The 26,999-nt window shown below is 39.2% G+C and overlaps 1 protein-coding gene across 1 annotated transcript in view; it reads right to left on the bottom strand.

Annotated features, from left to right (window-relative positions):
* The window catches only part of ZNF704 (zinc finger protein 704), a 276,320-nt gene that overhangs the window by 248,123 nt on the left and 1,198 nt on the right, over positions 1-26,999 (bottom strand). The gene's annotated exons all lie outside the window — the stretch shown is intronic.

Below are 26,999 nucleotides of genomic sequence, written 5' to 3'. Positions count from 1 at the left end.
AACACAGTCATAGTATGGGACTTCAACATCCCACTATCTCAACTTGACAGATCATTCAGGCAGAAAATCAATAAAGATATGAGGGAGCTAAATGAGGAGATAGATAAACTAGAACTATTGGACATTTTCAGAGTCATTCATCCCAAGAAACTAGAATACACATTTTGCTCAAGTCCACATGGGTCATTCTCAAAGACAGACCATATGGTAGGCCACAAAGACAGCATCAGAAAATTCAAGAGCATTGAAATTATCCCAAGCATCTTCTCAGACCACAGTGGAATTAAACTAACACTTAACAATCAACAGAAGATTAGTAATAGTCCCAAAATGTGGAAGCTCAACAGTACACTCCATAACAACTACTGGGTCAAAGAGGAAATAAAGGAAAAAATCAAAATGTTTCGAGAGTTCAATGAAAATGAAGACACAAGCTATCAAAATATTTGGGACACAGCTAAGGCAGTACTGAGAGGAAAGTTCATAGCCATACAAGCACACATTAGGAAACAAGAAAAAGCACAAATAAACAGCCTGATTGTACACCTTAAAGACCTAGAAGAAGAAGAACAAAGGAACCCTAAAGCAACCAGAAGGACAGAAATCACTAAAGTTAGGGCAGAAATCAATAACATTGAAAAAAAGAAAACCATACAAAAGATCAATGAAAGTAAATGTTGGTTCTTCAAAAGAGTGAACAAAACTGACAAACTTTTAGCCAGACTCACAAAACAAGAAAGGGAGAAGACCCAAATAAATCAGATAGTAAATGAAAGAGGAGATCTCACAATAGTCACCACCACAGAAATTCAACATATCATGCGAGGCTTCTATGAACAACTCTATGCCACCAAGCTAGAGAAGCTGGAAGAAACAGACCATTTCTTAGATACCTACCAACTTCCAAAACTAAATAAAGAGGAAGTAGATAACATGAATAGGCCCATCATAGCTAATGAAATTCAAACAGTTATCAAAAACCTTCCCAAAAATAAAAGTCCTGGACCAGATGATTTTACAAATGAATTCTACAAAACCTTCAAAAAACTAATACCTCTACTTTTTTTTTCCCCCTCCAGGGTTATTGCTGGGCTCGGTGCCTGCACCATGAATCCACTGCTCCTGGAGGCCATTTTTTTCCCCCTTTTTGTTGCCCTTGCTGTTGTAGCCTCGTTGTGGTTATTATTATTGCCATTGTTGATATTGTTCGTTGTTGGATAGGACAGAGAGAAATGAAGAGAGGATGGGAAGACAGAGAGGGGGAGAGAAAGACAGACACCTGCAGACCTGCTTCACCGAAGCAGGTGGGGAACCGGAGGCTCAAACCGGGATCCTTATGCCTATCCCTGCGCTTTGCGCCACATGCGCTTAACCCACTGCGCCACTGCCCAACCCCCTATACCTCTACTTTTAAAAGCCTTCCAGAGGATTGAAGACACTGGAATACTCCCTTCTAGCTTCTATGAAGCCAACATCACTGATACCAAAAGCATACAGGGACACAACCAAAAAAGAAAACTACAGACCAATATCTCTGATGAACGTAGATGCTAAAATACTGAACGAAATTCTAGCCAACCAGATACAGCAGTATATTAAAAGGATTGTTCATCATGACCAAGTGGGGTTTATGCCAGGCATGCAAGGTTGGTTTAATATACATAAATCAATCAACGTGATCCACCACATCAATAAAAGCAAGGCCAAAAACCACATGGTCATATCAATAGATGCAGAGAAAGCCTTTGACAAAATACAACATCCCTTTATGATCAAAACACTACAAAAAATGGAAATAGATGGCAAATTCCTGAAGATAGTGGAGTCTATATATAGCAAACCTACAGCCAACATCATACAAATGGTTTTGGGAAAAAATGGGTTGAAAAATGCTGAAGAATGAAACTGAACCACTATATTTCACCAAGTACAAAAGTAAATTCCAAGTGGATCAAGGACTTGGATGTTAGACCATAAACTATCAGATACTTAGAGGAAAATATTGGCAGTGCTCTTTTCTGCATAAATTTTAAAGACATCTTCAATGAAACAAATCCAATTACAAAGAAGACTAAGGCAAGCATAAACCTATGGGACTACATCAAATTAAAAAGCTTCTGCACAGCTAAAGAAAACACTAGCCAAACAAAGAGACTGCTCACAGAATGGGAGAAGATCTTTACATGCCATACATCAGACAAGAGGCTAATAACCAAATATGTAAAGAGCTCACCAAACTCGACAACAAAAAAACAAAGGACCCCATCCAAAAATGGGGAGAGGACATGGACAGCATATTCACTACAGAAGAGATCCAAAAGGCTGAGAAACACATGAAAAAATGCTCCAAGTCTTTGATTGTCAGAGAAATGCAAATAAAGACAACAATGAGATACCACTTTACTCCTGTGAGAATGTCATACATCAGAAAAGGTAATAACAGCAAATGCTGGAGAGGGTGTGGGGTCTAAGGAACCCTCCTGCACTGCTGGTGGGAATGTCAATTGGTCCAGCCTCTGTGGAGAACAGTCTGGAGAACTCTCAGCAGGCTAGAAATGGACCTACGCTATGATCCTGCAATTCCTCTCCTGGGGATATATCCTAAGGAACCCAACACATCCATCCAAAAAGATCTGTGTACACATATGTTCTTGGCAGCACAATTTGTAATAGCCCAAACCTGGAAGCAACCCAGGTGTCCAACAACAGATGAGTGGCTGAGCAAGTTGTGGTATATGTACACAATGGAATACTACTCGGCTATAAAAAATGGTGACTTCACCGTTTTCAGTCGATCTTGGATGGACCTACCCCTGCGATTTCCCCAAATGTGGGAAACTCTACTGCATAATTTGCGGTAGTGGGAGACTGCATTCGTGCTCTCCCCTACCAGAAATAAATAAATAAAAGAATAAAAAAATATTCATGTTGAGTGAAATAAGTCAGAAACAGAAGGGTGAGTATGGGATGATCTCACTCTCAGGCCGAAGTTGAAAAACAAGATCAGAAGAGAAAACACAAGTAGAACCTGATCTGCAATTGGCATACTGCACCAGAGTAAAAGACTCAGGGGTGGTTTGGGGGGAGAATATAGGTCCAAAAAGGATGATAGGAGACCTAGTGGGGGTTGTATTGTTATGTGGAAAACTGGGAAATTTTATGCATGTACAAACTATTATATTTACTGTCAAATGTAAAACATTAATTCCTGAATAAATAAGTTAAAAAGAAAAGAAAACTGGGGGTCGGGCGGTGGCGCAGTGGGTTAAGCGCATATGACGCAAAGCGCAGGGACCGGCGAAAGGATCCCGGTTCGAGCCCCCGGCTCCCCACCTGCAGGGGAGTCGCTTCACAGGCGGTGAAGCAGGTCTGCAGGTGTCTATCTTTCTCTCCCCTTCTCTGTCTTCCCCTCCTCTCTCCATTTCTCTCTGTCCTATCCAACAACGAATTGCGCCAACAAGGGCAATAATAATAACCACAACGAAGCTACAACAAGGGCAACAAAAGGGGGAAAAAATGGCCTCCAGGAGCGGTGGATTCATGGTGCAGGCACCGAGCCCAGCAATAACCCTGGAGGAGGAAAAGAAAAGAAAAGAAAACTAAAGGAAGAATGACTGAGTCATAATGCAGAGTATCAGTCTGAAAAAATCTTTAAAAAAATACATTAGCATAGCAGAGGACATAAAAACAGAAGGGAAATCAGATAGAAAGGTTTTGAAGTTATTTATTGAGTTATCTTGAAATTGCCATTTAACATCTGACCATGGCTGCCTCGTGATCAAATTGAAGTAATAATGACTGTCATGGATATTATAAGAAAAAACAAGAAGTGCTGTTTGTGAAATGACTCTAAAGAGTGCAAAGCACTGTGGAATACTAAGCACAAAGTCTTGCTGTCACAATTCCAAGGGTAAAAAGAATAAAAGCATTCATTTCCCATTATACATATACTTTAAAAAGTAAAGTCTTTTCTCCCAAAGTGATATGCTTCAAATCCTGTATTTTTTCTGACTTCTACTCCCCAACGCTTTCCTGTCAAGTGTGCCAACTTTAAAAAAAATAACACACCAAAAATACTTAGCATAGCAAAGATTAGAGGGATTGACTGTGTGGGACTCTTTCCCAACCCACAAGACACAATACTGCTAGTAAATATAACTAGAGAAGCTTGCCTAACTTCGGTGTTTATGTATAGTTTGAAAAAATATCGAAAACAAGGTTTTAAAGATAGAAATGCTAATTTCTGTAAATATCTACAATTCTAATTGTCCTTGTAATAAACTGAAAACATGACTAACAGTTAATACTTGATCTTAGTCACTAAGGTAAAGTTTAAAACTCCATTAGAACAACAGGAGGGGGGGGCATTGTGGCACAAAAAAAGATTCAGTGAATGTGAACGTAGACTGGCTTTGCAACTTAGCAAATTATTAACTACTGGCAGGTTTCTACATCTGTAAAACGAAAACTATACTAGGAGTCTGAAGGTATCACTATTTTTACAGTTGTCACTTCACATTAAAATTACTTTTTTACTATTTCTTCTACTAAATTGAGCCTTCCATGAGGGCTATGTCTTCCTTGTTTAATAGTACTTTCTCTGCATCCAGCAAAAACAGTTGGTAGGAGGAGGCACTAAATAAATTCAATGTTGGGATCCCCAGATAAAAGTAACAGCTGAAGAAAATTATATAATTATTCATCTATTTTCTTCAAATTTTTTCTTATTTTTTAAGGGGCAAGATAATGAGAGGTCAGAGCCCTGCTAAGCCTTGGCCTTTGGTAATACTAGGGATTAAGCCTGGGGCCTCAGGATACAAGTCATGTGCTCAGTGCTGAACTATCTCCCCAGCCTTGTTAAACTATTTTCATAATTGCTGCTTTTTTAAATGTATTTTTATTAGTCATTTAATAATGGTTTACAAAATAATAAGATTATAGGATATAGTTTCACACCACACCCACCTCCATAGTTCTGTACACCCTACCATCACCTGTCCTACTAATGATGATAATATATTTTCACAAAGTCTAAGCAACAGTTGTCTGTCTATCTATCTATCTATCTATCTCTATATCTCTATCTCTTTTACACATTTGTGTGTTTCAATTCTGTATATTGCACATCTGAGCAAAATGCTTTGGTAGATGTCCTTCAAAGAAATGCAATCCATTTGATAACAGATATAAGCCATACCAATAAGTCCCTCAACACACACACACACACACACACACACACACACAAATATGAAGGATAAAACTCTTTGATTTTATTGAGTAGACAGATGTATTTAATTTTGATAAAGTCTGACTTATCATTTTTAATTTTAAAAGGAATGCTTTGTTGTTTTTGTCTAAAAAGTTTTTTCTTATTATAAAACTGTAAAAAACATTCCATTTTCAGGAGTCGGGCGGTAGCGCAGCAGGTTAAGCACACAGGGCGCGAAGTGCAAGGACCTGCGTCATAAGGATCCCAGTTTGAGGCCCCGGCTCCCCACCTGCAGGGGAGCTGCTTCACAGGCAGTGAACCAGGAGGCCTGCAGGTGTCAATCTTTCGCTCCCCCCTCTGTTTTCCTCTCCTCTATTTCGCTCTGCCCTAACAAAGCCAACACCAATAATAACTACAACAACAATAAAACAACAAGGGCAACAAAAGGGAAAATAAATAATATTTTAAAATTTTACTTAAAAAAAACATCCCATTTTCTTCAATAACCTCCTAAGACGTAATCTTTAAATTTTTATCTAATTACCATTTTATGTTAATTTCTGTGTATGATGTGGACAGAAGATTCATTTTTCTTTTCATATGACTAGACCTTCTGAGACTGTTAGCTTAAAAGACCTGACAATTTCTCTAGTGCCTTTGTTAAATCATTTCAACATGGGTCTATTTTTTTAGGTCCACTCTGTGGTGGCATGAATTTATCTGTATACCCTTTGACATTAGAAGTACGCAGTTTAAATCAATTATACATTATAGTAAACTTCAGAATCACATAGAATAATCCTCTAATTTTATATTTATTTTTCAAAACTGTCTTGACTATGGTAGCTATTTTGTGTTCTATAGACATTTCATATTAGTTTGTCAATTTTTGAAAACAAACAGACTACTTGAGAATTTGATTGGGCTTATACTGAATTCATAAATCAGATTGTATAAAACTGACATCAAACCACAGTCATATTTCCACCTGAACAAAAATGTCCAATCATTTGTCTAGAACCTTTAGTTTATCTCAATATTGTAGGATTTCACACAATTTTGTACATTTTCTTATGTGTTACTTCCAAGTGTTTAGTTTTTTTTAATTTTATTTATTTTCCCTTTTGTTGCCCTTGTCTTTTTTTATTGTTGTTGTAATTATTATTGTTGTTGTTATTGATGTCATTGTTGTTAGGCAGGGCAGAGAGAAATAAAGGAGGGGAAGACAGCGAGAGTGAGAGAAAGAGAGACATCTGCAGACCTGCTTCACTGCTTGTGAAGCGACTCCCCTGCAGTTTGGGAGCCGGGGGTTCAAACCGGGCTCTTTACATCGGTCCTTGCACTTTGGGTCACGTGCACTTAACCTGCTGCGCTACCGTCCAACTCCCCCAAGTGTTTAGTTTTTGGCTTTGTAATTTTTTAATCTAATTTCCCAAATGGAATGTATACAGTGTATACCACAACCTTGCTAAGTTCACCAATAATTTCTCATAATTTTGCTGACCACTCAATTTTTTCTGTATATGATCGTATCACCTACAGAGACAGTTCTATTTTCTTTTTCCTGGTTTTCATGCATTCATTTTTTTTTTTTTTTTTTTTGCCTAATAATACTGGTAAAATCTCTGCATGGTACTAAATAAAGGAGTTAGAGCTTTTTTTTTTTTTTTTTTTTTTTGCCTTGTTACAGACACTGAGAGGGAATGATCTTTCACTATTAAGTGTAATGTTCGTTACAAGTTTCATACATGTAATTATTTCTAATTTGTTCTGAGAGTTTGGATTTTTAAAATCATAAATGACTGCTGAACCTTGTTTTCTCTACATCTACTGCATTATAATTTGGGTTTTCCTTTCTACCTACTAATACAACTAATTTATTTAGAAGAAATTTTGCAGGGACTGGGCAATGACACACCCATTTAAGCACACATACCACCATGCGCAAGGACCCAGGCTCAAGCCTCTGCTCTCCACCTGCAGGGGGTACACTTCACAAGTGGTGAAGCAGGTCTGCAGGTGTCTATCTTCCTCTCTTCCTCTCTACCTCCCCCTTCTCAATTTCTGTGTCTTATCAAATAAAATAGAAAGAAAGAGAGAGAGAGAGAGAGAGGAAGGAAGGAAGGAAGGAAGGAAGGAAGGAAGGAAGGAAGGAAGAAAGAAAGAAAGAAAGAAAGAAAGAAAGAAAGAAAGAAAGAAAGAAAGAAAGAAGAAAGAGGAGGAGGAAGGAAAAATGACTGCCAGGAGTAGTGGATTCACAGTGCTAGCACTGAGCCCTAGAGATAACTCTGGTTTAAAAAAATAATAATAAAGTTTCCTTCCTCAGATATTTGATCCCTTTCAATGGTGAAAATTCCAGGTCTGGAATTTTCCATGTATAAAGATTTGCATTTATACATTCTATTTTTTTAACAGATGGTGGTTATTCAAATGTCCCATTACTTCCTGTAGTTAATTTTGTTAACTTGTCTTTTTTCAAGGAGTTTTCCCATCTCATCCAAACTGTCAAATGTACTAACAAAAAGTAATTTGTACTAAAGTCTGTAAGATCTTCAGGGACAGACTCTCAGTCACTCCTGGTTTGGCAGCCTGTATTTTCTCTATGAATTTCATTTCATAATTTATCAATTTCATTGATCTTATCAAGACTTTTGATTTAACAGATTTTTTCTATATTATACTTTGACTTTTGTTTCACTGGTTTCCCATACATCAATTTTATTCCTTTTGAGTTTTGAGCTCTTTTGAGTTTGTAGTTTCTTTGGATGAGAAATTCAACTGCTCTTTAAAAACTATGTTTCAGGGGCCAGGCGGTAGCACACCTGGTTGAGCACACACATTACAAAGCATAAGAACTAGAGTTCGAGCCCCTGGTCCCCACCTGCAGAAAGGAAGCTTCATGAGTGGTGATGTAGGGCTGCAGGTGTCTCTCTGTCTCTCTCCCTATCACCCCCTTCCCTCTCAGTTTCCGGCTATATCTATCTAGTAAAGATAATTAAAAATAAAATAAAATAAAGGTATCTTTCTCTCTGAGCAGTCATTAGCTTCAGCTAACTCTGAGATGACACAATTTCATTTTCAATTAATTAAAACTATTTTCTAATTTTTGATTTCTTCTTTTTTCAAAAGATTGTTTAGGAGAATATTGATTAACTGTCAGATATGGAAGGAGGGTTCTGGTTATATTTTATTATTCATTTGCAAGTCAATTTTAATGTAATCAAATAATATATTCTGCAATGCCACTCAGTGAAATTTTCTCTTTTACCTCCACAGTATATCGTGTATCTTAATGTTTATTGTACAACTGAAGAGTATTTCTTCTTCAATTCAGTTATTATGTTCAATATATGGTCACTAGATTAAGTTGATTGTATTGTTCAAATAGTACATTTTCCAACTTTTTAATATCAGCCATCAATAACTAACAGAGGGCTATTAATTCGGGGACTGGTGTGGTGAAGGTACATGTTACAATGCTCAAGGACCCAAGTTCAAGCCCCTGGACCCCACCTGCAGGGGGAAAGTTTTGCAAGTACTGAAGCAGTATAGCAGGTCTTTATCTCTCCCTCTCCCTCCCCTTTTCCCTGTCTATCTCCCCTACCCTCTCAATTTCTGACTATCTCTATCCAATAAAGATTTAAAAAATTTTAAAAGAGAGCAGTTATTAAGAGTCAACTATAATTACAAAACTTTTCCGTTTCTTCTACTGACTCTATACACTTTACTAATTTTTAAACTATTGTTAGGTACATAAAAATTTGGATGTTTATGTCTTCCTAATAAACAATAATAACCTTTTGATACTATGGAATTATCCATTTTTATCTTTGGTCACAGTTTTAGGATTGCAGAACAAGAAAGTAGCCCGTAAGTTATTTTCCTTTTGAAAACAGATGAAAAGATGAATGACTAGCTGGCTGGCTGGCTGGACAGACAGATGGACAGTCTGTAGATAGACAGACAGACAGATACATGGATATGCATAAAGAAAGAAAACAAGCTCAGTCTGATAGACCAAAAAGTCTTTACTTTATATGCAATGGTAATTCTTATGTGTAGGGTGCAGTATTAAATGTTTTCTTAACATGAATATCTTAGCTTTATATTATTTAATATACTAACCTGAGAGATCACTTTCATACACTGTTCTTAAACACAGGAATAATTAGGGATAAATCGGTAGTAGTTCCAGGTTAGAAGAATAGAAATAAATTTACTCTGGGGCCAGCAAAACGACTCACTTGGTTACATAGTATGCTTTTTGCCATGAGCATGACCAAAGTTCAAGCACAGCCCTAACCACACTGAAGGGAGCTTTGGTCTCTGTCTCCATCTACCTATCTGAAGAAGACATCCTGACTAAGCCAGCAAAATAGCTAACTTGGATAGTGTGTTGATTTTAATGTACAGAACCTAAGTTCGAGCCAAGTCCCTGAGTCATTGGAGGAAGTGTTGCTGTGGTCTCTTTCACTTTCTCTCTGCCTTTGTACCTTGTGCCTCTATCCAAGTAAATAAATAAACAAACAAACAAAAGTCATCCTGGAGCAGTGACATCCTGGTGATGACAAGATAAATTATAAAAAAAGAAGCAATTTGCTCCAAAGAACATGATCAACTTATCTTTTTCTACTGGATGACTAGAAATAGCATCAATATGAAAGCAACACAGAGCTTATAAAAGCCCATAATTCAGAGAACTTTGGTGGCAGGTACAGTGTGGAACTATATCCCTGTAGTTTTATAACTGTAAGTAATTATTAAATTACTAAATAAACTTTACAGCCATAATTAATGAAAAGATCAAAAACACAAACAAAAAGAGTGATACTGGGACATAATCATACACACATATCCGTGCGCACATATAATTGCAATATACAAACTTAAACAATTTTATACTGAGTCATTAAGGGGTTCTGATCCAAACCTTTAATCCTGGAATAGCAGCGCACTTCCCACATGAGATCCTTTCCTCAGGCTAAAACTACACTCTACCTGTGTGTATGTGTAGGGATTGTGTTTGTATGCATGGAGACACACCCTTGTATGTGTTAAAAAATCTCTGGAAAGTGTTAGTTAAACAAGATTTTAAGAATGAAAGCTCTGTATTCCTCACTTGCTGCTGAGGTTGTATGCTTGGAACTAAACTAGAATCCTTGACCTTCTGAAATTTGGTACTTCAGTGGGAATTCTAGATGGATCTTTAAACAAGAGGCTTTTTGTGGTTCTAGGGTCAGTTTCTTTCACTGCAGTGGTTATAATAGTATCTGGATAGGTGATGGGGAAAGGAGGATTTTACTGGCAGTGTTTAAGATCAACATAAACTTGTTTGAGCACTGAAACAGAGCAAATGTAACAGAAACTATCAAAGCATCAACTTACTGAACTAAAGATATTTGTGATATCTCAATTTTAATACATAAAGATAAGTATGGTCCATAAACAATGATAACTATGTTATTTCAGTTGTATTTTTTAAAGTAAAAAAAATAATTTTCACTAATAGCCTCTATACTAGACTGCAAGGAAACTTTGAGTGACAAAAATCAATATAGGGATCTGAAAGGCCTATTTGAATAGAAATTACTTTTAGAGAATGAATAAAGTGCTAAAAAAAAAACTGCTGTCACCCAACAGATGGCTAAAAACACATTTTCAGAACCTCTTAAACACCCACCACACACTCATGTAACAAGAAATGCAAATAGAGGTTCCTGCCCCCTCCCCCGCCATAAACCCTACCTTGTATCATTTCACTTCAGTGGCTCCACCTTTACTGTGAACCACTTTTCCATCTCCAAGACACCACAGCACTTAGACTTTACATATGCTCATGTGTTCATTTTCCTTTCTCTACTGAAATACTTGTTCACTGCAGATAATAACTGATTAAATAAGACTACTGCTCTTTTAGAGACTCTTTACATAGTCATTTTTGCAGGTCCTACGAGCTTTATTCTAATATATCTTCTAATATTTTGTGAAACAAATTGGAGTTGTATGTGAATCTGCTAATTAAAACATTCCCAAAGTTTGCAAGTTGGAAAACCGTTTTTAAATGAAACTTTGAGTTCTAACCCAATTTAATATAAATTAGTGAGGTCTGGTTTCCACTTAGCACTTGTAGCTAAACATGCAAGGCATGTGCAAGTTACATGAAAATGTTTGTGACAAGTCAAGAAAATCGTATTTTGCATGGCTTTAATTTATAATTTACTCCAAAATAAAGTCCCCCCCCTAAATTTCCATTGTTGCTTAGGTACCAATTCCAATTATTTTTGAAATCTGTTGGTCCCAACTGTTTTCTGAAATGTTTGACAAACATCTATGTCATTTGGTGTAAAATCATCTCAAATCTACTTTTTTTTCTACTGAAACCATTCCACTCTTCTCTGGGATTTATTTTCCATATCTACAAGATGTAGTAATAGTATCTATCTCCCAAGATTATGAATTAAGTGATATAAAGTTAGCTCTGAGTGCCCTCTATAACTCATTAAGTGGTAAGTAATAAAGAAATACATAGTGAACTCCACCCAGTAAAGAATCCTTATACACGATATTCAGTATTCACAAATGCTTAACCCCTTTACTTGCAACAATAATGCTGTTGTTGACAATGTATCACTCCTAGGATTCTAGGGAACTTTTATGTTCTTTCATTTAGACAATTCAGTTATTTCATCTTTTTCTTCTTATAGAATGTTGAAAGTGCATTAATAAATATTCGTTCTTAAACATAAACACCTTGTGATTTTTCTACACTGTTAGCATATTTTAATTTTTACTTTTGTTATTAATAGTACCTTACAAGATCGCAAGATTACAATGTATACTTTCACACCACACCCACCACCAAAGTTCTGTCTGTATTCCCATCCTCCCAAAGATAACCACCACAGTTCTCACACAAGTCTTACAAACATTTTGTTAGTAGTTTTAATTCTCCTATAACTTCCACTAGACCCATTATAGAACCTGATTTTGACCAAGAAAGGTAGTGCTTTCTATAAATTTTTAAACGTCACACACAACAATGTTAATAGATATACAAGTGACAATTTACTACCTGAAGTACTACTCATTGCTAGACACTCCATACTAGGAAAATTATAGGGTTTGATGAGGAAAAATATTTCAAAGCTTACATGACCTGTGGAAAACATTTTTATCCTTTCTCTGTGCATGTGACAACTTATGTCTTTAACAATTCTGTTTTATCAATTATTTCAGAAAAGTAACTATAAACCAGTACTTCCCAAAATGTAGCTCTACAGAAAGATACTGTAGGGAAAAAAAAAAAAACCTATGTGATCCAATAAGTACATAAACACCACAATCTATACTCACCTTCTTAGAAGCTCTACATAACCTTTGGTATCTATAGTCACCATCGTCCCTATAGGTATTTGGATTGTGTACTACTACATACTTAATTTCTTCAATGCTTAATATTTTATAACTTAAAAAAACATTTATTTCTGTTTTGAACTGAAATTTTCCCAAGTTGTCTAGTCACAATTGGTTTACCCTTTTTGGATATCTCCATAATGATAGAAACAAATAGATACAAAGGTTTAAAAGTCAACTTTTGGGTATATTTTTCATTTATTTCAAAAAAAAAATAGCAAGCTGTTTACTAAATAGTACAATGCATCCTATAGACTAATGCAGAGGGAGATCAGAAGGGCAAGTACACACTTCAGATTCTTACCCACGGGCAAATTAGAGGTGGTAAATGTGGCAACATTATAATTACACTGCAAGTATTTTTATTTATTATTATTTTTAATTTTTATATTTATTTTCCCTTTTGTTGCCCTTGTTGTCTATCGTTGTTGTTGTTGTTATTGCTGTCATTGTTGTTGGATAGGGCAGAGAGAAATGGAGAGAGGAGGGGAAGACAGAGAGAAGGAGAGAAAGACACCTACAGACGTGTGAAGAAGCCTGTGAAGCGACTCCCCTGAAGGTGGGGAGCCAGGGGCTCAAACCGGGATCCTTATGTTGGTCCTTGTGTGCTTAACCCGCTGCGCTACGCCCGACTCCCTTATTTATTATTTCTTTTGCCACTAGGGTTATCACTGGGACACAATGCCTACATAACGACTCCATTGCTCCCAACACATTTGTCCTCCTCTTTCTTTAACAGAGGTGGAAAGGGGGAGAAGAGAAAGAAAGGGAATGAAAGACAAGAGTTAAAAAAAAATTGGCAGCACTTTTTTACCACTAGAGAAGCTCCCTGTTATGGGAGGAATCCAGGGCCTTTTACCTTGGTCCTCATGCATGGTAACAAGTACATTCTAGCAGCTATGTGACTACTCAGTCCCTACATAGTTGCTTTGGGTTTTTGTTTGTTTGTTTTTGTACCAGTGAACTGCTCAGCTCTGCCTTATGATGGTGCAGGGGGTTAAATCTGGGACTTTGGAGCCCCAGGTGTAAGAATCTCTTAGCATAATCTTTGTGCCACCTCTGCTGCCCCTACATAGCAGTTTCTAACATTATCTATTCGTTATAAGTGGTAAACCTTTTGATGGCGCCCATGTTATCTCCAACATAAAAGCAACAGATGTAAGCTAGACTCATGTAATTGAAGAAACCCACTTGTACAACTAGGTAGATGACTCACAGCTTCCTGAACTGAAAGAGAAGATTCAAGCTCACTCACCACATACAGAATGGAAAAACTTTGAGGTCAAGTGCACAAAGTTACATCAGAAAGCAGCTCTCTGAAACACCTTGATGATACGAAATGAGGGGAAGGTTTTACTAGTAAAAAAAAAAAAATGATTTGGGATCCTTGATAAAAGTTCTCAAAAGTGTCCATTCTGAAGCCATAAAGGAAACAAACTGTCATCCATGTGGAATTTCAGAATTCCTCTGAGCCATATTCAATAACAATAGACAAGGACAGAACATTATTATCTCCATTTTATAGATGATGACGCTGAAGAACAGAGATTGTAAGCAGTGGGATAAGACTATGCAACTAGCAACTGGGAGACTCTGAACTTGAGCCCCAAACCTGTTAAATAGTTTGATGATCTAAGGAGAAGAGCCAGTAGTGGGGGATCTCACCTGCTCTGATTCAAATCTATGCTCTCCTGTTTTACTAATTAGCCTACAAGGATCCCACAGTGAAGGTCACGTTTGTAAATTAAATGTACCGTGTATGTAGGTTTTACCAAATGGTATTTCAAGGCACATGGTCTTTTTAGGAAAGGTTGAAGCACTTTTGACACTTTGCCTTTTTGATTAGTTACCCCCAATTAGTCTGAACAAAGGTGATTTTTCTTTCATTTAGTCATCCATTATGAGAAGAGCATAAGGAAATTAATGTGTCATTGGTAGCTATGAGGAATGACATGGGGACAAGGCATTCTAAGCCAGTCCTTGTAGAGTAATACAGAGGTAAAACTCTTGATTCACTCTCTTAATTTTTGTCTACGCCTGACATCTAACATGTAGGTGGGCTAAAAGAATCATCTGGGAAGATGGTGTCAGAAATGGGAATAGAACCAGAAAGCTGGATAAGGACAGAGAGTAACTCCCAAATATGGGGAAAATATATAAATACCATTAACTGTAGAGCCCATTGATCTGACCTGGCACCCATGTCTCTTCATATGTAGCACAGGAGCCTGTATAACCTCTGCAACCCTGTCCATCTGAGGTCGCTTTCCATGATCTTAGCTAAGTACATTCTAGGCTGCACTCACATCAGGATCAGTCTTCCTTGAATGGCAGTATGTTGATGCAACCTCCCTTTGGAGAGTGGGGCAGTTTCTACCACTGTTGTCAGACATTGACAGCAAGGTCCTATAGAGACCCACAAGAGGAATTATGATATTGCTCCTAGTGGAGATGACCAGTGATGGTGGAGAGGGAGAGAGAGAGAGAGAGAGAGAGAGAGAGAGAGAGAGAGAGAGATCTTTTAGAGGTCTAAGTCCATCATATCTATATGGGAATCCCAGGATTCTCTGACTAGGACCCTGGATGACAGAGTGGTTTGGTAGTGACCAAAAGGGACCTCATTAAAGTGTGCCACTCTCTTGCCCTTATCCAGATTTTGTAGTCCTTACTTTATCTGACAGGGTTAAACTTAAAGTGATTGGCGGTGAAATGGGAAGTAGAAGAGGAGGGTATCTGCGTCTAAGTAGAAAATACTTGATTAAGTCCCTAAAATAGACTTCCTAGCTTTTTCCAATATGAAGACCCCAAATACAATTTGCTATACTTTTACCTTTAGGTTCCTGATAATTAAACAATTTGTTCTTCTTTATATCTTAATGCTTTTCAGCCACCAAGCTGCAAATCCTACCATGACACCAACCTGACTTCTCTGAACAGATGACCTCACCAGTGTGTCCTGGAACCCCAACTCCCCAGAGCTCTGCCCCACTAGGAAAAGATAGAGACAGACTAGGGGTATGGATAGACCTGTTCAGTGGAGAAGCAATTACAGAGCCAGACCTCCCACCTTCTGCACCCCATAATGATCCTGGGTCCATACTCCCAGAGGGATAAAGAATAGGGAAGCTTCCAATAGAGGGGATGGGATACAGAATTCTGGTGGTGGGAACTGCATGGAATTGTACCCCCTCTTTTCCCACAATCTTGTCAATCATTATTAAATCACAAATACAAAATAATAACAACAACAACAAAACTGAGTCACACCTCAAAGCTGCATGGCATTCTGCAAGATGAATGAAGCCCCCTTGCGTGGCGCTACAAATTTGCCACCCTGAAGTTACAGACTCTCATTCAAAATTCTAGAGTGGAAACTTTCCCCTATGCATAAACTATAATGCTGGATTTGTCAAAATAGTATCTTCAACAAAATGCAAGAATTCAATCATGTTAATTCTACTAGGCCTATTTTGGAATTATATTGTTTCATTTTGTCCAGTAAATGAGAACAACAAAGGTTATTTACCAAATTTAGTCACCTACATGTTTTTGAATAATTTTTTTTTTACTCAGATAAAGACATAAATTGAGAAGGAAGAAGACAAGGGGAGAGAAACACACCTGCAGCACTGCCTCGCCACTCATCAAGCTTTCTGCTTGCAGGTGAGGACTAGAGGCTTAAACCTGGGTTCAAAATCCCAAATTATGGCAGCTATGGAAATCCCACATCACATAGAGCATTGATGCTAGTGGAAAAAAGAAAAAGGTTCTTGAAACCTCTTTATGGACACCTTGGCTGAACTGTGTTAGGAAGTGGAAATAGGCTTTATTCACTGTGATTTCCTACATGGATAGCAGGACACAGTTAACAAGGACCCGCAATAAACAACTACAGGAGAACCCAAGAGAACACAGACAGCAAATCAGAACAAAACATCAATTTTAAAAATTAATTAATTTTATAGAGACATAAACTGGGAGGGAAAGGAAAGACAGAGATGGAGAGAGAAAGAGAGATGCTTGCAAACCTCCTTTACCACCTGTGAAGCTTTCTGCCTGCAGGTCACTGCAAAAGGTAACAGGTGCATTCAACTGGGTATGCCACCACCCAGTCCCTAATTTATATCCTAACAGGTTTATTAAAGTTTCTTTTTTGCCCATTTTGTTGCCCTTGTTGCTGTCCTTGTTATTTTTGCCATTGATGTTCTTGTTGTTATTGGATAGGACAGAGAGAACTCGAGAGAGGAGGGCAGACTGAGAGGGGGAGAGAAAGATTTGACACCTGCAGGCCTGCTTCACCAATTGTGAAGTGACCCCCCTTCAGGTGGAGGGCCAGGGACTCGAACCAGGATCCTTAAGCCGGTCCTTGCACTTTGCACCACGTGCCTTTAACCTGCTGTGCTACCGCCTGACCCCCTCTTAACAGGTTTAAAAGAAGCACCATGCCAGTGATTATGGGCACTCAGTTCACAATGAAATGAACTCATTTCCCATTTGCTATTATCTTCTGAGTATCTAGATCCTTTTGGAAAGGCACAGAAAAAGGGTCTCATCCACAAAGGATTCACAAAGGGGTCCACAATGTGTATGAAACCGCCTCTACCTTAGGTGGTTCCCAAAGAAAGCCTTCCAAAAATAATGTTGATGTGCAATGGGTGGCAGATCATATCACAAAATTGTAATTTTCCTTTCCACAACTGGAAGGAATTGAACTATAGATCATCCTCCAGGCACAGAAAACTAATTCAGAAGGGACAGAGGTTGGTAATTTGGCATTGGCAGACAGATGACAGAGCTAATCCTGACCTCATCTAAATTGCTAAGCAGTCCTAGCTGGACAAAGCATTTCACCTTTCATAGTCTCGGTGTCCTCAGCAGTCAAATGAAGGCATTGGATTACCAGATAATCCGTTTCCCTTCCAACCCCAGCAGTTGGTGTCAGTGAAAGACAACTTTGTCAGCTATCTTAAGCACATGCCTTTCACTGGAGCCAACAAAGACCATTTGCAAGACACATATTTGTTAGTAAATTGGAATTCAGTGTTCACTGCACAGTCCCTGCCAAAGGCTTCTTAGAGTCATCTGATATTCAAGAGACAGTCTAATAGATATGCTAACCATCCCTGAAGAGCTGACATACAAGAAGCAGATTTTACTTTATTAATATTTATTTACCACTGAATGTGGAAAACTATATTGACATATATTATCTCACTTAAAAGTATTTTGAGTTTTTCAACAGATGAAATCTGGATAGAACTGCAAGTAATTGTTTATGTCCAGGTTTTTTCAAGTTTATCAGCTCTGTAAATTATTGATTCCCCTCAGATTCTCCGGTACTTGGCACAAAGCACAGTCCTAGGTCTTGTTATCATAGGCCCTTACTTTTTTGCTCCGAGTTACATTTTATTATTGATCCAGAGATCATCATCTCTGGCATTATGCTATTCCACTGCAGAATACTGTGCCCCAGTATGGTTCCGTAGCCCCCATGTCCACTTGGTCGACTCCAAATTATATTCCTCCATGAGGATAATTTCTGGAACCATCCGTTCCACCCCGGTTCCATGGCTGCCAGTTCTTAGGAACATCGCCCCGCCAGATATTCGTCGGGATGCGGCATCATCTAAGTTCATTTCCCACGTCTACGCTCGACCGGACCTGCCAATATACGCGGATATCTTCGCCCACCCTATCCAACGCTTGACGTCTCGTCACCCAATCTGGTCCCCTATGCCTACACTGAACTTCTCTGTTCCAGACTCTTGGAAACAGAGTTGGCAGTCAGCTGAGGCAAAGAACAAACACCTCATCACAGACCCCTGCAGGCGTCAACCCGGCTTTGACCTAGCACATTATGATTGGGCCCTCCTCAATCGCTATTGAACAGGCCATAGCCGGTGCACCGCTATGTTCCATCGCTGGGGAGCCAGAGACGACCCGAACTGCCCCTGCGGCTACAGACAGACTATGACCCACATAGTCAACGACTGCCACCTCTCCAGATTCAAAGGAGGTCTCGAAACTTTACATCAGGCTCAACCGGACGCTGTTGACTGGCTACAGAAGAAGGGCAAACGCTAGAAGAAGAAGAAGATTGAATCCTTCTTTATTTTGATAATGTACTTTTAAAATTAAACAGTTTTTAAGACACAGCCTAGCGTACTAGTGTCCCTTACACAAGGGTCAATGAGGTTGTTTGTCTGTGTGTGTTTGTGTGTGTGTGTGGCGGGGGGGGGAGGGGTGAGTGCAGATGGCCAAGTCAGAATCTTACTGCAGCAGATAAAAGACCAGCATTGGCAACCATGTAATAGAGTTTTTCCTTACGTCACTTAAAGTCTAAATTAGTGTCCATTATAGTAATTTAGTAGTACATCTCAGATACTTAGTAGCATCTATTCTTTCATGTCTTCAATCATCCCAAATCCTCCTGAAAAGGAAAATAGCATATAAAGCCTAAATAAAAGTAGATATATTCCAGTTCAGTGACTAAAATCACAGGGTACTTGTGGCCATAAGGACCTATATGTGCTATTTCTTTCTAAAGCAGTATCCTTTGTTAGACAATGGGATCATATTGATACCCAATGCAGGGTTTTTCGTGAGATTCTCCCTTGCATAAAGCATCTAAAATGTGATTTATAAGAATTTAGCCTTACATTATAAGTTTTTTGTTATATTTATTTATTTACTGGACAGAGACAGCCAGAAATTGAGAGAGAAGGGGGTGATAGGGAGAGAGACAGAGAGACAGACAGACACCTGCAGCCCTGATCCACCACTTGTGAAGCTTCCATCCTACAGGTGGGGATCAGGGACTTGAACCCGGATCCTTACACAGTGTAGTGTGTGCATGTAACCAGGTGCACCACCACCCCAGCCCCTGTCTTACATTATAAATATTCATCCATACAAATAATAATTTGGGACTAATTTGTTTATTTCATTTGTATTCTTTTGTTGATTGTGCTGGTTTACCTGTCATCTTCTCCAAACTACTGACCTATGAGTTTTTCACCAGCCCTTACCTGCCTTGTGTCCTTACTTTTGTTATATCTCACAATTTATCATTATAGTCACTGAAGTGCCAATCTCCTCAGAAATATATTCCTCTCTCCCAGTCACTACTCACCATGCTGTCTAAATCCTATCCCTGCTTAATCCACCTTTCTGCTTCCTCTATAAAAAAATAGCATAGTATAAAGCACTAGGGTACATCCCTGGAGGGTCAGTACCTAGAGCTCAAGCCTCGGTTTTCTTACCTACCATTTGAGCAGCTTTAAGTAAGTCACTTAGTATTTCTGTAAAATGAGAATGATGATAATAATGATAATAAATCAAGGATATTCAGTGATGTTTAAGGGAGACTAAACACTTAGACTTGTGCTGGTCAAAGCAAGCACTTAATAAATGCTAACTAGTCTTTATTTTTATTTTTATCATTCCATGTATAAGTCAATGAAATAAAGTTGGTAAAATCCCATACACAGACAGACTGCTTGCACCATAAACATAGAACCAAAAACATCAGATGGTCCTTAATACTATCTGGCAACCCAACTTGATGTTCCTAGAGTGTTTGATTTCCTATTCTCCCACAATACTATTCCATGCCTTCTTTTACTACAAATCTTCGCCCTCAGCTGACAGAAGTCATTAGACAAGTACTACTTTATTTGACCACTATGAAATCTACATCTATCTGTATCTGGACACATATTATTCATTGTCCCTCTAACTTTATAGGAGAAGGGTCTTTGCTTCTGTCAAGTTTCTACCCCTGGGGGGCCCAAGAGGTGGTATGTAAGTAAGGGCTCTGGATTTGGAAGCACATGTTCCTGAGTTTGATTCCCAACTTCCCATGTTCCAGAGTATTGTTTTGGTTCTTTCCCCTCTTCTATCCTGTTTTACTTATTAGCATAAATAAAACCTTTAAAAATTTTAAAGATTAAAAAAAAAAGTCCAACCCGTATTTGTGGCTGCATGTCCTTTCCCAATGGTTTTACTAACTTTCCTCCTGCATCTCTCTTTTCTCTACATCTTCAGTTTCCAAGGGGACCCATGATGATGCTTGCCTCCTGATGTTCATGGCTTTGTATCTCCTCTCCTCTTACGTGTGTAGCTCACTTCTAGCTAGTAGAATACTACAAAAATGTCAAGGTATTGTTTCTATGACTACAATGCATAGAGTTTCCGTCTTGCTAACATACAGGTACTTTAAAGTCTCCTGCCTGGCTTGATGAAGTAGTCAGGCATTGCTTTTCAATGAGGATATGCCCTGAGAATGAGTCACTAGGGAATTTCAGTATTGTGAGAATACATAGTGCACTTACATAAACCTAGTTAGGGATACCCCACTCCACCCCTAGTCCTACATCCCAATGGGACCACAGGTGTAAATATGATCCACTGTAGGCTGAAATATCATTATGTGGCATGTGTCTTTAAGAGGTCAGCTGAGGAAGCCTGTGTGATGAAGTAAAATGGGAATTGAAGGTGGAAGGAGTGAAGAGGGATTTTGTGAGTTTAGGGCAGCCTTCAGGCAACAGCCAGCAAAAAAGTTGGAACCCTTAGATCTATGGACACAAGGGAATGAATTCTACTAATCACCTGAGAGAGCGTGGTAGGGCATAATTTTCCCACTCATGTATTCTGATGAAAGCACAATTCATCAGCACCTTTTGGACACCTAGTCACCTTTTGGAGACTTAGCGACAGACTCAGTTAAGTCAAGCCTTGATTTAATTTAATTTTATCATAGAGCATGGCTCAGCTTTGGCTTTAGGTGATACCAAGGATCGAACCTGATACCTCTGGTGCTTCCGGCTACTCTGCCACTAATGGTGCTTTCTCCCAGACCCACACTTGGATTTTAAATCCACAGAAAATGTGATAATTGTTGCAAGTTAAAACATATGGTACAGATGAGTGGTTGTGAATACTATACAGCTGTAAACAATGAGGAAGTCATCTCCTTTTCCATATCTTGGACAGAACTTGAAGACACTATGTTGAGTATAAGGTAGAAAGAGAAGAACTGATACCAAATGATCTTACTCACAGGTGGAACTTAAGAAGCAAGGGCAGTAAAGGGAAATAGAAGGTGAAACTTAGTCTGGGTGTGGTGTATTGCATCAAAGCAAAGGAATCTTAAGAAGAAGGGAAAAGGATAGGATAGGAGGGGAGGGGAGGGGAGGGGAGAGGATAGGGATGGAGATGGGAATGGGGATGGGGATGGGGATGGGGGTGGGGGTGGGGGTGGGGATGGGGATGAGATGGAATTCTGGGGTCCTGGGGTATGATGGGGGGGAAAGGACCTAGGTTGGGGAAGTGAGTGTTCTGCAGTTACCTTGACACCTATTATGGGGAGATGAGAGGTACCTATGTGCCAACAACTGTACTGTAAATCATTAGCCCCCAATAGGGTATTTAAAACTGTGGTGACCATTATTCAGCAATAGAAAACAAACCCCCTACATCAGGGAATTTTCATTATGTTGAGCACAATACAATAAAAGTCCAGCTTATCCTACTTTCAAAAAATTCCAGACCAGATACCCTCCAGATACTCCTTCTCTCTGCCCCCCTACCCAGCAAAACTTGCTACAACAGTTTCATTTGTCTCACTATGTCCTTATCTTCCATTCATGGCTCTCTCCACTCCAGTCACATCCCTGGTGTCACATTCTTTTATCTGTGTCACCAGTATGTTCTACATGATCTAACAGGCTCCTTTTGGTCATTTTAAAAAAATATTTATTTTCCTTTTTGTTGCCATTGGTTTTTTATTGTTATAGTTATTGTTGTTATTGATGACGTCATTAGATAGGACAGACAGAAATGGAGAGAGGAGGGGAAGACAGAGAGGAGAGAAAGACAGACACTTGCAGACCTACTTCACCACCTGTGAAGTTACTCTCATTCAGGTGGGGAGCTGGGGACCTAAAACTGGGATCCTTACGCTAGCCCTTGCGCTTCACACCACCTGCACTTAACCCAGTGCTCTACTGCACAACTCGCAATGATGACCATTTCTATCAATACCAAGCCACCTCATTGCCTGGGGTCCTACTCAGGGAATCCTTAGATTCCCCTATAGACACTATGGGTCTAGTCCTCTAATGCATTTCTTTCTTTACCATCATGGTCGCTTCTATTAGGAATGTGATCATAAGCCCTTTTGTGGGCCTCTGCAAAAAGGACCTTCCCCTCCCTACAAATTAGCCATGGTAAAGATTGCCCTACTCTCTGAAGGGAGGCTAGGTCATCCTACTCTGCCAATCAAGGAAGAATGAGTCTATAGAATGCTTCTAGCTAAAATGTTTCCAGCTGTGACCATGGACTGCTAGCTCAGACTGATAAAGACTCAGAGGTTATACAGGTTCCTAAATATGAATATACATGGGCCCTGGGTCATACTGATGTGGCATACAGTTAATTATATTTATGTATTTTTTTCAAGCTTGGGAGCCACTCTCTACCCTAACTCAGCTTTTAAGTTCTATTCTCTACTGTGACACATCCTACCAGACAACATTTCTTGTCCACCTCCATGTCAGCTATCAAGCTCAAGAAAAGATTACTAAAGTCCGAGAATCCTAGGAACATACCTAAAATAGACAACCTAGCTTCTTTCCAACCCAGGTTTCCTATTCTCATTTGCTCTATTCCTACTCTTTGATCGTTGTATATTAAACAATATGTCCTGCTTTATAGCTTACTCTTTTTCAGTCACCAAATTTCATTTGTCACTATGCTTCCATCCTGAACTCCCTAGGCACATGACCTCACCACTATAGCCCAGAACCTCACCTCTCTGAAAAGCAATACCCAAATAGGGAAAGACAGAGACAGGGTAGAAGTATGGACTGACTACCCAATATCCATGTCCAGCCAAGAAACAATTACAGAAGCCAAAATTTCTTCTTTCTGTAACCCCAAAAGAACTTTGGTTGGGGCTGAGTGGTGGCACACCTGGTTGGCTGTACATGCTACAGTGTGCAAGGACTCTGGTTTGAGCCCCCAGTCCCCACCTGCAGAGGGAAAGCTTTGTGAGTGGTAAACCAATGTCTCTGTTTCTCTCCTTTTTTTTTTTTTTTTTTTTTGCCTCCAAGGCTATCACTAGAGCTTGGTGCCAGAACTATGAATCCACTGCTCCTGGATTTTTTTTTCCCATTTTGTTGCCCTTGTTATGGTTGTTATTCTTATTGTTGTTATAGCTGTTGTTGTTGTTGGATAGGACAGAGAGAAATTGAGAGAGGAGGGGAAAACAGAGAGGAGGAGAGAAAGATAAACACCTGCAGACTTGCTTCACCACCTATGAAGTGACCCCTCTGCAGGTGGGGAGCCGGGGTCTCCAACCAGGATCCTTATGCTGGTCCTTGGGCTCCACACCATGTGTGCTTAACCCACTGCGCTACTGTCCAGCCCTGTTTCTCTCCCTTTCTATCACCCTTTATCCTCTCAATTTCTGGCTCTCTCTACCCAATAAATAAATAAATAAATAAAGGTAATTTTAAAAAATTAAATACTAAAAAAGAAAAAGAACTTTGGTTTTTCCAAAGAAAATATTTCCAGAGAGGGGAAAGGTTAGGAGAGGATAACCGGGGGCTCTGAGCCCCAATTCCACCAGGACCCAGAACCAGGAATATTTGGGGTTTTTTTTCTGTTTTTTTTTTTTGGTTTTGTTTTGTTTACATTTATTTTCCCTTTTGTTGCCCTTGTTTTTATTGTTGTTGTAGTTATTATTGTTGTTGTTGTTGGTATCGCTGTTAGACAAGACAGAGAGAAATGGAGAGAGGAGGGGGAGACAGAGAGGGTAGAGAAAGATAGACACCCTTTGAAGCGCCTGTAAGATGACACCCCTGCAGGTAGGGAGCCAGGGGCTCAAACCAGGATCATGAACCGGGATCCTTATACCTTGAGCTTCGCACCACGTGCACTTAACCCACTGCGCTACCACCCGACTCCCAGAATATTAGTTTTTATACCATCACTGAAAAGAGAAAGAATCTGGAAAACAATAAAAGAAATCAAGCACTGTTTGAGAGAGAAGAGGAAAGAGGAAGGACACTCAGAAGTAGTATAGGAGTGACAGGTATAGGTATGACTTAGAAAGTGAAGACAGGGCTATAAATTAGGAGAAAATATAGACCTTAAAGTAAAAGTGTGCAATAGTCTACAGTGACTCAAGTGCAGCAAGCAAGGAGAAAGACCTAAAAAAGACACCATAAAGTACTTAATCAAATATTATCTACTTAGGCCTAGATACCCTCCTCACCTACTTCCTATTTCACTTCCCTCAATCACTCTAAGTCTAACTTTGTCAGATAAAGTAAGGATTATAAAAGCTGGGTAAGGACAAGAGACCAGCATACTTTAATGATGGCCCTTTTGGTTACTACCAGGCTACCCCATAATCCGGGGCCCTAGTCAGGGAATCCTAGGATTCCCACATAGATGTGACGGACCTAAACCTCCAACAGATCCCTCTCTCCACTGTCACTGGCCATCTCCCTAATGCACAACATCATAAACCCTCTTACGGCCTCTGCAGAACCTTGCCCTTAATGTAGAACAGTAATAGTAGAAATTGCTCCACTCTCTGAAAGGAGGCTGAGTCAACATACTCTACCACTCGAGGAAGACTGGTCCTGAAATGAATGCAACTTAGAATGTTCCTAGCTATAACCATGGCCTTTGAGCTCAGACCTATAGGGATACAGGGATTACACAGGCTCCTGTGCGAAATATGAATAGACATGGGCCCTAGGTCAGATTGATGGGGTTTATAGTTAATGGTATTTATATACTTTCTCCATATTTGGAAGCTACTTTCTGACCTGCTCCAGTTTTCTAGTTCTATTCCAAATTCTGAGACCATCCTCCTAGACAATACATTCAGCCCACCTGCATATTAGCTGCCAGGCTCAGGCAACAATTAGTAAAGTCGTAGGCCCCTTGGAATATACCTAAAATAGACCTACTAGCTTTTTCCAACATGAAGACCCCAAATCTCATCTGCTATATTCTTACCTTTAGGTTCCTGATTATTAAACATTTTGTTCTGCTTTATATCTTAATGCTTTTCAGCCACCAAGTTGCTAATATTACCATGACACCAACCTGACTTCTTTGGGCAGACGACCTCACCATTGTGTCCTGGAACCACACCTCCCCACAGCCCTACCCCACTAGGGAAGGACAGAAACAGGCTGGGAGTATGGATAAGCCTGCCAATGCCCATGTCCAACTAAGAAGCAATTACAGAAGCCCAACCTTCTACCTTCTGCACCCCATAATGATCCTGGGTCCATACTCTCAGAGGGATAAGGAGTAGGGAAGCTTCCAATGGAGGGGGTGACAGGAAATGTAAAGGCAGACAGAGTCAGTGAAAGAGACTACAGCACCAAAACTCTAATATAGTGGGTGCCAGCCTTGAACCAATTATTCTGTTTATGTTTACTTTTTTTTCCTATACTGAGTTTACTCTGATCACATAGAATAACTTCTAATTAATTTTTATCACAATCTGTGCAACAATTCCACCCATGAAATATTTTCAGTAATTCTGGCCGAAAGTCTTAAGGCATCACTATTCTTGTTACTCGATGTTACTGAGGTAAAGTGACTTAATTCCAAACACAGCTATGTCCTATACAATGCAGACTTCTTTGGCAGACCATGGTAATGAATGTGGTCTTGCTCTAGATTCCAACAAGCAACTGTCAAAAACTATCATCCCAAATGAGTACTGCCCAAAAATTCTTCACTCTCACAACTGATACTTCAGGGTGGTCTAGGAAAGAAATTTGTGTCCATATCTACCCCGAGGACATTCCATAAGCTGATGTTTAACATTTCTTTATAACTGCAATTTCATGCTTTGAGCAGCTTTTATTTTTCCAAGTCTCAAATAATCTCTTAAAGTAGTCTGTTAGGCTCACTTATTTATGTATTTTTTTCTCTCTGACAGACCACTATCATAGACATAACCAAACAGTTATCCCGTTGACTTTAAGAACCAGTCTTAGGAAAAAATCACTCCTTACCACTTGCTGCCCTCAAAACTTCTTAGCAACATACACTGCCTATGAACCTCAACGTGGTTTGCTTTGACCAATCGCAAGCCTGAAAGCCCAGCCAGTCAGTTGTGTAATAATAAACCCCTTATCTCTAGAAGATACACAAACGGAAAGATCTCTGGGTGCTTCAGTGCATAAAGAGTCTTTTTGAATCCGCAGCAGAAATTCTCATCTATTTCAATAGCCCAATTCTCGAACCCCACTTTTCCTGAATTCTTTTTTTTTTGTATTTGCATTTTGGAAAAGGGAGGCAATATAAAATGCTAAACAATGTCAAGTTTAAACAGGGGAGA

Source organism: Erinaceus europaeus, chromosome 1, assembly GCF_950295315.1.
Source record: "Erinaceus europaeus chromosome 1, mEriEur2.1, whole genome shotgun sequence".
Lineage (NCBI taxonomy): Eukaryota > Metazoa > Chordata > Mammalia > Eulipotyphla > Erinaceidae > Erinaceus > Erinaceus europaeus.
Note: the sequence above shows the minus strand (reverse complement) of the source record. Positions and strands in the feature narration are given on the sequence as shown.